The following is a 12,805-nucleotide window of genomic DNA, read 5'->3' as shown; positions in this document are numbered from 1 at the left end:
GCACACTCTCGTGATCATCTGACCGACTACTTCGCGACACCATTCTGACATATTTATGATATAAATATACATTTGCGCTATAAATATGAAATCGACCTAAAAATTGCCTCAATGTGGCACGACAAGTGCATGCCCGGCGTTAAAGTTTGACCCGACACACTAGTTTACCCCTTTCCCGGGAAAGCGTTGAAATTTGAACTCCTGTTAAGATTGTTCGAGCCTCGAAAATGACTGATTCGCACAAACTTACCTCAAGCAATCTTTCAACCATTCTCTTTCAAAATCAAGAATAAAAATGTGGGGTCACCGCCCAAATTTTGGTACTGTAGGATTAAATTAGCAAATATACACCAATATTTGACATTCAAAATGGCTGCCATCCCAGAGTTATATCTTTTTGGGGGAAATAAAATCATCTTTTTTTCACAAAACTAAGCCTGTGAAAACTTGATTTACTCCATGAACTTCTAAATAAGCCAGAAAAAGTGGTAAGCCAAAAGAAGATTGAAAAAGTTTGAGAGTCCGCGTATATACTGTCTCGAGGTGCATTTTACCGTAATTTGTAGCAGTGGAATTATGGCGATGCCCTTACTGTTCATCAAGCAATCGTCCACACGCACTGACGTAATGGTTACAGACAACCAGCAACCGAAATCACGGTGTCCAATACACGCATGCTGTTCCTACATGTGATTGAGGAAACACAACCATCACAAATTTCATTGGCAACGGGACAGACGATATCTTGGACCAGAGATCTGGGTCACTACTGTCACCAATATCATCGAGTTATGCGCAATATCCGGTCTGACTTGAAATAAATATTCTGCTAACAATATCCCGTGCTAAGTAATGACCACCAACGTGAATACGGCTACCCCTGGCGGTGCGGAATTCTCGAAGTGCACATAGCGGTGTTCTGAAATAGCCAAAAACTCAAATCATGAACAGAACTTCCCAAAGTCACAAGATTCGCATAAGTGCATTCATAGGTTATATGACGCTACTAAAGGGAAACACTCTAATTTTCGAGAATATTTTCGTGATTTTTGTTACAGCTAACTGTATTTTCTTGCATTTTATTTACCAAAATACTATCTTGTTTTTAGGTAGATGTTTTGGATTAATATTCACGGTCTGTGGAAATGTCACATTTTGCGATGGATTCGGCAATTCAATTCAGGTGCCCGGCTTTATACCATATATCTGCAGCGACTATATTTGAGCTGCAACTGAAAAATTATTTAGCTGTTAAAATCTCAGTTAGTGTTCGTTGTCAATGTTTATAGAACGTTCTGTGGTCACACATCGGTTACCATTTTTACATGAATTGAATGCAATTTAAAATCATCTTAGTCCAAAAAGATGGGGCCTTAAAATACGACGTGCTTGCTCAGCAAACACAACGAACTGTGCACTAAATACAATATACTCGTTGACAAAAGAATGATAATCCAGAATTAGCAAAATGAGGGCGGTCACAAACACCCAGGATTTTCTACATACGGGTACAGTGTATGTACTTGTCTTCTGCACCCATCAGTCAGCTGGCCCGAACACGTCAGTCAGCCGGCGCGAACAATCCAAACAGCGTTCGACCGCACGTTAATCACCACCATCTTAAGTGACTCCTAAGTTGTAAGCAACCATGTAAATTACACATCTATTTACGCAGTGAAACCATAACAACTCCGCATGGCAGAGTTTACATGGCATTTCCAACGGGATACACCGCGAATATCATGGATTTCGAACAGCCTCATGCACGCGATGTCGGAATAAATTATTCGTACTTTTCAACCCAGTTAAAACTGTGTTGTTCAAGAGCGCACATCACTGTGGTCGATTTGTTGATGTTGATAAATTTCCGACGTGATTCCATCAATCTTGTGGCTTTTTGTCCTCTCGAGACGATGACGTTATTGTTTCGAACAATAGAAACGTAACTTCTGAAGGGGAAGTTTTAAAATAAAATTGATACCATGGTGATTACCCCATTAGCCTTCAAATAAGCTGAGCTGATGTTATGATGATGAATTATTCAAGGAGTTAGGGAGCGTTCAGTTATTATTGCCGGGGTTGGGCCGGCAAATTCTTCCTGCGCATCAGTCAAAATAAGTGAACTCCCCCCCCCTACCCATTGTACCAAAAAATTTATGACCCCCCCTTTCAAGATGACAAAATTTCATGACCCCCCCCCCCCCCCATTGCTTGAGTAAATTAGCTGCACACGCAAACACCTCAGGGGTATGGAGCGATAGAATCCCCAAAAAAGAGCTTATATTTTTTCAAATGACCTTCCTTACAAACTCAAAAGGTGTTAATGCTCAGATTTCCCATTCTGACTTGTTAAATTTTGAAATTACCCCTCAAAGGGGTTGGACAGAAATTACTGGTGGATCGCAATATTTTTGCGCAAGCATGTGTGTACATATTTTGATATTTGGATTTAATTAAAACTCAGCTGTTGATAATGTTGATTCACTATACATGGTATACATATATTTTCTCATACATGTATGAGGAATCTATGTAATACTTTCTCAATGCAAAACTATATCTATGCATTTATAGATATTTGATAATTTACATAAATGTACTTAAATGAAATAGGGTTGTTACAACTGGCATGTGAACAAAAAGTTTGACCTTAGAATTTCACCTAAAATGTTCATCCACTATACATGGGAGTCAATGATAAAATTGTGAATAATTTTTTTTTCCAATGAAAAACTTGGTATACTTGTGCATATACAGACGTTCAATAATTAACATAATTGTACTTGATTAGAATATGGTGGTTAAAGGTGCATATTATGTGTACAAGAAATCTGATCATGGAATTTCACTGAAAATGTTCATCCACCGTACATGGGAGTCTATGAGGAAAGTATGAATAATTTTTTTCCAATACAAAAATAGGTAAACCCATGTATTTATGTACTCTCGATTATTGATATCAATGTACTTGATTAGATTAGGGTGGTAACAAAAGGATGTGTTCGCCAGAAATTGGATTTTGGAATTATACCAAAATGTAGATTCACTGTATATGGGAGTCTATGAGGAAAATATGAATAATTTTTTTCCAATACAAAACTATCAAAATCTGTGTATTTATAGACATTTGATAATTCATTTTAAAGTACTTAGTTAGCCTAAGATGGTTAAAGGTTGATATGTGTGCAAGAAATTAGATTTTGGAATTTCACCGAAATGCTGATTCACTTTACATTGGAGTCTATGAGAAAACTAAGAATAATTTTTTTACAATGCTAAACTAAATTAATTTGTGCTTTTATAGGTGTTTGATAATTGATACAAATGAACTTGATTCAAATAGGGTATTTAAAAGTTCAGATGTGGACACAATTATGATATTGGAATTTCACCTAAAAGTATTATTTAACTTTTCATGGTACTAGTAGTCTCAGTACAGGTAACTGTAAAATAATTTCCCTGACAAAACTTGCTATATCTCTAATATGTAAGTTATAGGAATTGTTCATTGCCCTCAGTTCAGTGAGCTTGATTTACAATAAGAAAAGCCTCAGAGTTGTCAAGTCAAGATATTCATGTGACAGATAATTATACTTTTGTTCAGATTTACAGGTGAATAACTTCAGAGAATGAAATCATGCAACGAATCATTTTTATCTCCCAGAATATTTCTGAACAGTGAAACTGCTTTTTGACGGGACGGATACTTATGAAAATTAAGTGACCCCCCCCCCCTGAGCTGTTTGAAAAATACATGACCCCCCCCCCCCTTTGCAGTTTTCAAATTTAAGGTGACCCCCCCCCTGGATTTTGCCGGCCCACCCCCGGCCATAATAACTGAACGCTCCCTCAGTGAGTGGGTTATATCAGGACGGGGAGAGAGGAGAGAGAGAGAGAGAGAGAGAGAGAGAGGAGAGAGAGAGAGAGAGAGAGAGAGAGAGAGGAGAGAGAGAGAGAGAGAGAGAGAGAGAGAGAGAGGAGAGAGGAGAGAAGAGAGAGAGAGAGAGAGAGAGAGAGAGAGAGAGAGAGAGAGAGAGAGAGAGAGATGAGGGAGAGAGTGGGGAAGGGAGGGAAGGAGACAGACAGACAGACAGACAGACAGACAGACAGACAGACAGACAGAAGAGACAGACAGACGGAGACAGGGAGAGACAGACAGACGGAGAAACAGACACAGAGACATATAGACACACAGACAGACAGACAGACAAACAGACACACAAACAAGCAGACAGAGGAGGCTTGTTTGTGGTTTTGTCGACGATGGAATTTAAACTATAACCTGTGATAGAGAACGTGGCGAGCAAAGCTAAATCTGGACACACGTGTACTGATCGTGAGATGAATAGCCTATACTGTGATGTATTATATATAGAACGGAACAATTTAGTCAGGAAGGTCGACATGCGTGGTCGAAGCGATGTAACATCGATGTGACGAGGTTCGCACACCGCTTGTCGGCACGTTGCCTAAGTTTATTTCAAAGTTTGCTAGCTCGAGTGCCAAATGTAGCGTGTATGTTACATTTCAATGTCGACACCGGCGTTTTGGTGTGATTAGATGAACTCGCACGGACTAGAACGATTCTACCCAGACAAATACCATATCAAGTATGGCTTTTATGTAATGAATTTCCGAATTTTTTTTTTCATTTGATGGTTCACGAACGTCTTTTCAATGCAGCTTGCAGGTAGATACCGACAGGCCTAACTACCTACCTACCTACCACGCAAATGATTGCGCTGCGCCTCTACCTGGCCTACATAACTTGTGGCCAAGAATTTCTCGGGCATTTTGGTGGTCAAGAAACAGTGATCCTGCCCTCGCTATGAAAGGTAAAATGGGCAGGGGAAATTATTTCGACTTCGGTCCTATCGTTTGATCTTAGGAAACTCAGTGAGTATCCATGTACACAGTTCATGACACTCAAGATCTGTCTTAAACAATTCGGCTAGTCACGTGAATGAGTTTTGTTATCTTGTTTAATCTTGTGTACATGTGTATCTTCAGTTCACCATGTTCACGGATATCTAAATTGAACCGAGAACACTCTAATGTCGCGATTCATGATATGTTTCCGTCATCTCGCGTTATCTCCCGTGACTTGGAATCGTTTACACAATGCCCGATAAATCAACATATTGTACCCACAATATCGATTGACCCTTGAACACTTCCATCGTTATAAATATAAGCACCCTGAGTTTGTTTAGGTAGGAACTATTATATATTCGGAAGTTTGCTCTCATCTCAGAGGGTGGTAGATTAAGGTACATCCATTTTTTCCCTTGATGACAAAAAGGCGCTTGTTTTCCAAGATTTACAAAACGAAGCAAAACAGTTATAACTGTTCTTCTTGTTGTCACATTTAATGTGCTTACTTAAAGAAAAGTCATAAGTAACAAGAAGAAAAGACATAACTGTGGGATCCCAAACAGAATTTCACGACAAGGCCACAACTCAGGGGGAGCTCCTACCTTTACCTGCCATGAGTCTGCGTTATTGGTACAACGCTGTTCACCTTATGTGACCTTAGTAACGCACACGTTACCTTACGGAGCAGGCAATAATGCACTTATCGAAATTGGAGAAAAATTCGACTTTATTTGCACTCGAGTGAGTGGCTAAGAAAGCTAGTACATAACTAACGACGGTAACGTTAGATCTTATCATCTGATGGTCAGTTCGTGCAGATCCCAGACGGCTTGATAAGGTCAACTATCCATGATTTAGCTGTTGGGATTGCTAATGTTCCATGGAATGGCGGGGGAGGTTTCACAAATTAATGAGGCATAAAGTGACGATGATTGGATGATCGAATACTGTAATTCAAGCCCTGGTCCGTTGATTGCAGTTTAATTTTTAGCTTCGATGAAACTATTCCATTCCCGTGTCTTTGCTCCCCTTGACTCTGGAACACCTCTCTCTCTCTCTCTCTCTCTCTCTCTCTCTCTCTCTCTCTCTCTCTCTCTCTCTCTCGGAATCACACCACACTGCCTTATCATTTGATAATTTGGAAGCATGCGCACCAATTATTGTTCTGTGTGCACAATGAAATTCTAATCGTCAGTTCAAAAGATGCCGCTATTGTGCGGAACCTCTCCTCGGCTTTGGTGTACGCTGCGCTGCCCAAGAAAGTAGGTTTCGAGAGGGGGAGGGTGGTGTGGGGTACAGCGTGACCGAGGAGAGGCTCCAGACTAACTTGAAGATTCTAATGCTCAAGTGAAAGAATATCGGGAGTGAAGAACGCCAGGAGTGACTATAGCTAAGGTACAGCAAAACTAACAATAAAACATTAGTTTTTCTTGGCAACTATTGGTCTTATTTACACAGGAACGTATCACTCCAAGTCGTGAACCTTGCTGACGTAAAACTTTGCTATTGCCACCTTGTCGCGTACAATTCGGACCAGATGCGAGCACTGGTATGCACGGTACCCGAGGCTTGGCGTTCAAATTATGTTATGGCGCGAGGCAGTTAGCCGGAACGCTGTGCTGCAGTGCCTTCAAAAACAGAACGCGTGGCGTTGTTGAGAGTTCGGACCAGCAATGCTAAAATTAGTCTGTTCGGTGATTCATGCCGTATGGCACTTCGCACTTATCAAGCAGTGCATATGGATAGATCAAGTTCCCAACTTTTATTAGTTGGACAACATTCCTAAGCGGACCGTTTTATTATGATTGAGCGTAAAGACCGAATCTTGTCAAACAAAAAGTAAAACTTTTCTTGCATATTAAGTTGTCCAAATAGAACGAGCTATACAAGTGCGAATGTGTTCAGACACGCCTGGTGTACATGTTGGACGGGATCCCATAGCGATATGACAGCGAATAGGTTTTGAAGTCAAATAAAAACAGTTCTGAATATTGTGGGTTGACTTTGGTTTAAATAGACAAACAATGACTGCAGAAGAACAGAGTGAACTGACCTGAACAATTTCTTCCAAATTTGCGCTTCTCAAACCTTTTTGCAGGGTTTTACCGCCGACTTGTGCAGGAGAGATCAACCTACCGCCAGCCGCCAAGAACCTCTGTTTTCAGCTGACCCCTGACGGTGACCTTTGCTCAAGTTGTTAATTGCGAAACAGGGGGTAGTTATTTACAATTAAACTGCTCGTTGGGCTGTGGTAATGTCTTGAGCAAGATATGGTTACGATAAGGTCTGTTTTTATTGTACTTGAGAACAGTTTGTCGGCAGATTTAAACCTCTGTGTTCTTGCTTTCGGAGCGCGCTCCGTTGCCAAGCGGAGTTGACGACGAAACTGGCGTTATCATCTTGCCCTCTTCCCGTAAACTTTCTGAGTACCTGTTTTTTCCCAGTCGTACGGTAAACTCAACCAACCTGGCTTCTTTAATTTTTGACTCGTCATTTCGTTGAAAGTTTAGGGCAACGTATTTCAGAAAATAAAAAAAATTAGATTTAGGATTCGCTATTAGAACCCCGCAAAACTTGTTATATATAGTCCGCCTTTAGACTTGCAATGCCGCAAACACTCTGACATCCGGGGGCTTCACTCCTTTAACATCATTACACGCGTGCATTCTGGCGCAAACCATGTCAACAGGGGGCTTCACTCCCTTGACATTAATTACAAGTGTACATTAGCACTCTTAAACGATGTCAACAAGCTTATTAGAAAAGTCACACATCAAATTCGAGACGTAACTTTCTCCATGTCGATGGCCAGCTCTTTAAGGGACCGATCACGGTTAATGACAGGGGGAGTACATAACATGGTTCTTTCGTAAACCTGTTTTTTAGGTTATCCAATGAATAGGCTGTGTTTTAATGACTGACAATCATAATTATGCAATAATGAAGCATCACTCCATCACTACATCGATCGCTATAATAATTGATTACGGTTTGCGCTGGCGTGCACCAAAGTTGATTGCCAAAGTGTGGGCACAGGAAACGACAGCAACAGATATGACCATGACGTGGGTACCAAAGGTAGACAACGAGCTGAGGGAGGGAAGACGTTCGGGCAAAATTCAAACAGATATAGCTATTTCGTATCGAATTTGTTTTTTCATGGTTTGTTTTGTGTAGACTCTAATGTATAGCACATTGATATTGATTGGTGAAATTCCAAAATCATATTTGTTGTATGCATGTGTCTTTCCAATCACCATTTTCCGGTGTATTACATTTTTATCAATTGTCAAACATATGTAAATGCACAGATATAGCTAGTTGTGTATAGGAAAAATAGTTCATACGTTATCCCATAGACCTATTTACATAGTGAAATGACAGGTTTTGGTGAAATTCCAACATTATATTTCTTGCACACACATGCACTTTCAATCACCATATTTTAGTGAAATACATTTGCGTCAATTGTCAAACATATAATTGCACACATATAATTAGTTTGTATGGAAGAGAAATTGCTCGTGCACATAGATCACCTTGTATAGTGACATGATACTTTGCGTGAAATCCAAAAATTAAATTTCTTGAACACAAATTAATGTACTGTAAATCACCCATCTTGTATGTACCCCATATATAGATAGATAGATAAATATACCCACCTCATGCCAGTAGGAGCTTATGGGATAAGTTGGCGCCTGTCGTCTCTGCGGGGTTTTTTTACATTTTATCTACATTATTTATTTTATTTTATTTTATTTATTTTACATTATATTTATATATTTACTCTGTGATGGACCTGCGGGAAAACATTACGAAATATGTTCTCTTCCGCCCCCCCCCCCCCGCCTTTAATAGTGTTCGTTCCCTTCGGTAACAAGTACGAGCTTAGTTTGATCTCTTGGTTCCTCTTGTGAACAGATAGTAGTACTCACCAACCACATACCGCTGTTAGATTTATTTGTGAAGCTCAGTCATGCGAATGCAAAACTAAACTCTACGGAGTGCGCGACATTGTAAGCGTTTCCTCCATAACTAAGGTTTGTATTATGGCTATAGACATGTTAATAAGTACAATAGGTAGGTAGGTAGGTAGGTAGGTAGGTAGGTAGGTAGGTAGGTAGGTAGGTAGGCAGGTTGGTAGGTAGGTAGGTACGTATGTATGTAGGTATGTAGGTAGATAGGTGGGTAGGTAGGTAGGTAAGGTAGGTATGTAGGTAGGTATGTAGGCAGGTAGGCAGGTAGGTAGATAGGTAGGTAGGTAGGTAGGCAGGTAGGTAGGTAGGTAGGTAGGTAGGTAGGTAGGTAGGTAGGTAGGTTGTCTCTTTACGGTGACAATATATGTTAGAATGTGGACGTGCATGTATGCACACTATGATCGCAATTTTTTCCTGTTGTAGTCAAAACGCTCAAATAAAAACTTAATCTAATATATAACATTTTGATACATCAAACATTTGACCGATAATGCACAAGATGCTGGTACAAAAAATGGCACATTCATTCACACACACACACATATCCTCACACATATTCTTGCTCATTCATTGATAAACACATAACAGGAAATGATGGTACAGTGGAATTTGATCGAGTGTCCGTTTTGCCTTGCAGAGCTCGACAAGTCTATATGTTCCTTATCATTAGAAAAGTAAACATTTGCAACAAATTGAGTATTTGGTGTTAGATTACAGCGCACGCGGCGAACGTTTCCCAGACACAGTCTCGTCAACAATAATGACAGTCGTTTCCGATCAGCATGCCACTCATGCACAACAAGCTTGACACCGCACTATAGCTATAGCACATCATCAAAGTTTTCTTTCAGCTACAGCTTTGTGTACTTTGATTTGGGAAATATAACTCAGACAAAACTCACTGGCATATTTTTCGAGTGTCGGATCTATATCTCGAGGAAAGTCCTCAACATCAACCGGACTGACTCTCGGCGTTTTATTACAGTGAAACATTGTATTTTTTTCGGCAAGGTAAAGAATATTTTGAAGGCAGAGAGATATCATCGTCCCCTCCATGCTAACCCGTTGCCGTGTATGATGCCGTCCGGGAAATTAAGTGCCAAAATACGGTGAATTATTTCAGAAACACTTGGTGTGTTATTCAATGGCACAAAATGTACCGTGTTGATTGAATTGCACTTGCCTGTGCAAAATCAACACTTTTCTTCAAGTCTATTTTGTAGCTCAGAGAAGTGTCAATTCAGAGAGAAGTGTCAATTGAGAAAGTTTCATTTAGCTGAGACAAAAGAGAAAGCGGGATTAAAGTTTCATTTAGGAGTGTTTAGCATTTTCTGGTTGACAATATTCAGTGTTGTATCGTGTCAAACTTGTTGATAGAGTAGACTGCACTCGCAATGCTACAGACTGCATGCTGAAGGAACTGTTGTCGTGATTGCTGACATCGAGAGGAGAAGAAAGTTTTTTTTTAAAGAATTTACTTGTTTCTTCATAAGTTCCCAATTTAAAGTAAACACCTAAAAGAAAACTGATGGTGTGCATGTAGTGCAGTGTTATGCTTGTTGTCAGTGACGGTATCTGCTAAAGTGCGGGCTGCGGGTTGCGGGCTGCGGGTTGCGGGTTGCGGGCTGCGGGCTGCGGGTTTTTAGAATTATGGCTAGATTTCTAATATATGTAATATGGCATTTAGTATATAAGAAATAAAACCTTTAGAAGGTGTCTATTATCAATAATCATGATCAGCTCTATCGTACAGTATCCCTTTTCCTGCCAAGTCCATATTTTCAACATCAGGTCAAGATGGTTAAAATTAATGAAACACAACATATTCCATATTGTGTATTTTAACATAATACTGTACATTTGAAGGCTGTTGAAAACATATATGCTGTAAAATTGATTTTTTGGACTAAAGATGCTATAACAGACCATACCAAGTGGGTGAAAATACGTCATGTTTCTGAAAAAAAATCAAAATCTGCTAAACTAAAAGCGGCGATTCCGAGGACCAATTTATTTGTTCCGAGCTGCCTGGCCATCACAAATAATTTGGGATCTGAAATCACTTTTCTTTCTTGCCATGGATGTGAGTGAGAAATAATACCAGACTGACAAAAAAAATTCGCGCCTCGGAAATGTCGCCACTTATCGCGGAATGAAAATTGTTACATTTCTAGTATCAGGCCATAGGAAGTAAATTCTTTGTAATGCATCTATTCACAATTCGGTTCTAGGGCAACACATACAGAAAATTAAACAATGCCTACTTAAATGCAATGTGTAAGGAAAGATTTGACTTCAAAAAGCGTAGAAGTGATGAGTATTTAATGCCGTGTATTTTTCATGAAATCTTTAAAAAGAAAAAGACGTACGACAATGGACTTAGCTTACTTTGCCGTTTCGGTTCAACCGAGGTCACGACCACAGAGAACGACATTCCGCTAACATTTTACGCGAGAATTTCAGCGGGAAAAACACGTCGGTGCGTTGACTTATTTTCAGGAATCGATCTAATAGGAATATTTTGGATGAGTTTGTGTTCTGCAGCTCTCAATAATTGTGTATCTCCTAATATCATGAACATATTCTATGACTTGCACCTGCAGCATGATAGTCGCTCCATATGCATTTGATCCAGCGTGACTATGAAAAGTTTCCTAGGACTATTATCGTGTTCACCACAATAAAATAATTTTAAACGGCATTGAAAACGATTCTGAAAATTGTGCTTTTATCGGCGGTTGAACTAATCTGAAGTGTGAGAAGGGCATGGCATTCTATGAAAAAGTAACAAATTATTAGGCGTGTCGAGTTTCAACGAACCGAAGTTCATCTCCCAGTTCATCTGTGCTGTCAACGATCCGAAACTTACTTTTAAACTATCCGTCCTAATCATTACATAAAAAGTTAATATAGCGAGTTGTTGTGAAATCTGTCTTGTGTTCATATTATTACTCATCCGTGTTCAGTCATATCATTTCGAAAGCTTCGATCGGCAGTGCGCTGTGCAACGGCGAATGTTGGATGGGAAATGGACTATTCTGACGTTGGTGGTGCTTTACCAGATGTAAGCTAAAATAACGGCATTATTCAAGAAGTTCACGGCTTTTATTCCATAAACAAATACATCTAGATACTATTTTAGCATTTATTCTATCTACTAGCGAAAATGATACCAAAAATCACACATTTTTTCATGCCCGCAACCCGCAGCCGCAGCCCGCAACCCGCAGCCCGCAGCCCGCAACCCGCAAAATAGCGCATCCGGTCAGTGACATGCTGAAACGACTGCAGTGATCGTGATGAGACAGTGTATGGGAAACGTTTGCCGCGCGCTGTAATCTAACACCAACCAAAGACGAAGACTCAATTTGTTGCAAATGTTTACTTTTCTAATGATAAGCAACAGTTAGACTCGTCGAGCTCTGCAAGGCAAACCGGACACTCAATCAAATTCACATTCAGAATTAGCACAGACAAATTTTTAAGACTACTTTATACAACATTTGAAGATCGATGCCAACTATTAACCTTCATAAATGCCCTCTGCAGGCCTTGAACTTGAAATACACCAAGAGCAATACTGTTGGTGTATACGGTTTGTATTTTGGTGCAGAACTCATAGAGGGCGCCGATCCGCCAGCAACTAACTCCTTTCTATTCAATAAATTATTTGGGCTCGTTTTAAGTTTTCGTACATGTTGCCAGCATTTAAATGTAAAGCTCCAGAGAAAAAGCGTTGTTTCTAAACAGAGAAAAATTCCTTGCATTGTATATGGCCACAAAGAGGCAACACGGGTATTCTAAGTTTTAATTTCAATGGGAAACTCTACACTTGACAAACAATCGTGATATTATAATGATTCGTGACTTGTTCGTGCATATGTCACTTTTACATATTGTATGAGTTGAAGATCTATACACAGTACACCGAAAATTTGGACTTGAACTAT

General features: G+C 39.8%; 1 protein-coding gene across 4 annotated transcripts in view; it reads right to left on the bottom strand.

Annotated features, from left to right (window-relative positions):
* The window catches only part of LOC139136703 (neprilysin-1-like), a 64,607-nt gene that overhangs the window by 49,918 nt on the left and 1,884 nt on the right, over positions 1-12,805 (bottom strand). For 2 of the 4 annotated variants that reach the window (XM_070704509.1, XM_070704512.1), the window contains exon 1: positions 6,929-7,053. The exons of the other annotated variants lie outside the window; for them this stretch is intronic. The gene's annotated coding sequence lies outside the window, so the exon portion shown is untranslated. Of the gene's footprint in view, positions 1-6,928; positions 7,054-12,805 lie in introns of those variants that run through there. 4 annotated transcript variants of the gene reach the window in all.

This window comes from Ptychodera flava, chromosome 7 (assembly GCF_041260155.1).
Source record: "Ptychodera flava strain L36383 chromosome 7, AS_Pfla_20210202, whole genome shotgun sequence".
NCBI classification, from domain to species: Eukaryota; Metazoa; Hemichordata; class Enteropneusta; family Ptychoderidae; genus Ptychodera; species Ptychodera flava.
This window is presented reverse-complemented; position numbering and strand designations above follow the sequence as displayed.